Genomic DNA, 1,839 nt, shown 5'->3' on the forward strand with positions numbered 1-1,839 from the left:
GCGACCCCATGTGACACAGGAGACCTGCTCCATAGTTCCCTAGGCTGTAATCTTTACAAAGCAGATTGCCAGGAGCAGCTGGTGGGTTCAAACTACAGAGCGCTTGAAACTAACAGATTTATATGTTATATATACATATATATGTTAAATATGTTATACATAAATCTCTTACTACTGTTTTAAGACCAAGAGTGTTTTGTTTTTAAAATGCAAAACGTGAAAAAACAAACAACTGTTGGGTGGATTCCAATTCATGGTGACCCTGTAGGTCAGCAGAACTGCCTTATTGGATTTCCAAGGCTGTGATCTTCACGGAAGCAGATTGGTGCATCTTTCTTCCTTGGAGTGGCTGGTGGGTTTGAACCCACGACCTGTAGGTTAGCAGCTGAGCATTTAACCACTGTGCCACCAAACCAAACCTGTTGCCGTGGAGTCGATTCTGACTCATAGCAACCCTACAGGACAGAGTAGAACTGCCCCCTAGAGCTTCCAAGGAGTGGCTGGTGGATTCCAACTGCTGACCTTTTGGTTAGCAGCCTGAACTCTTAACCACTGCGCCACCAAGGTTCCTTAAAATTCAAAACACCCATCCCTAAATCTCTAACGCTTTCCCAAAGGCCATCCAAATGGTTAAGGAACTATTATCGCAGTCTTATTCTGAATGGAAATGATTGTTAATCTTACCCCAAAACATCTCTAATTAAGTGTTCTTTGTTTTCACCCAGTGAGGTGGGTGTGCATTGTTTCCACGGGAAAATACAGGTATCCTACAAAAAGCGCGGAGGAGAGCCGTTTGGGTGACTCAGCTGTGAGGAGGAAGTCGGAAAGCATCTCGGGAACCTGTGCTGGATGCAGGAGGAGCACAGAAAATGACCTTGTTGAATGCGAAATTAATCTCGCTATGCTTGCCAAGGAGCCCTGGTGGCGCAGTGGTTAAGCACTCAGCTGCTAATCACAAGGTGGGCAGTTCGAACCCACCAGCCCCTCCATGGAGAAAGATGTGGCAGTCTGCTTCCGTAAAGATTTACAGTCTTGGAAATCTTGCGGGGCAGTTCTACTCTGTCCTATAGGGTTGCTAGGAGTCAGAATTGACTCGAGAGCTGTGGGTATGCTTATCATGGGCTCTTGTTGGCTGGAAACAGCAATCCCCTGGCACCTCTGAATTTCTGTGCCTTTGACTAGGATGCTGAGGGGGACCTGAAGGCTCTGCTCTGCCAGGTGGTTCTATCTGTTGCCTCGCACTGCTTTTGGACGTCTTCCCCGGAGCCCTCCCCAACCTGGTGACACTGTTGTGATTTCTGGGGACACTGAGGCCTCAGTGGTTAACCCCCTAGGGAGTTGGGAGCAAGTTGTTCCAAAGATCGGGGTCACACTGCAAGAAACAAGATTTGCTTTGTTTCATGCAACCTGACCTTCTGTGACATCCCTTTTTGACCTGACTGTCTGGGAAAAAATCACCTACACCTCACCGCCTTTGCCTCTCCTCTAAACAAAGGAGCCAACACGGTGTTTGTTCTGGGGCCCCTCGTTTGGATCCTCTCTTCTGGGGTCGGAGCTCCAGCAGGAAGGGCAGCTCCAGCAGGAGGGGCAGCACCAGGCTTCTGTAGAGACAGCTCTGGGGTCACAGCTCCAGCAGGAGGGGCAGCACCGAGCTTCTGTACAGACAGCTGTGGGGTAGGAGCTCAAGCAGGAGAGGCAGCACTGGGCTTCTGCAGAGACAGCTCTGGGGTCACAGCTCCAGCAGGAGAGCAAGCACCGGGCTTCTGTAGACACAGCTCTGGGGTAGGAGCTCCAGGAGGAGGGGCAGCACTTGGCTTCTGTAGACAGCTCTGGGGTAGG

Source organism: Trichechus manatus, unplaced genomic scaffold, assembly GCF_000243295.1.
Source record: "Trichechus manatus latirostris isolate Lorelei unplaced genomic scaffold, TriManLat1.0 scaffold00344, whole genome shotgun sequence".
In the NCBI taxonomy this organism is placed as follows: Eukaryota; Metazoa; Chordata; class Mammalia; order Sirenia; family Trichechidae; genus Trichechus; species Trichechus manatus.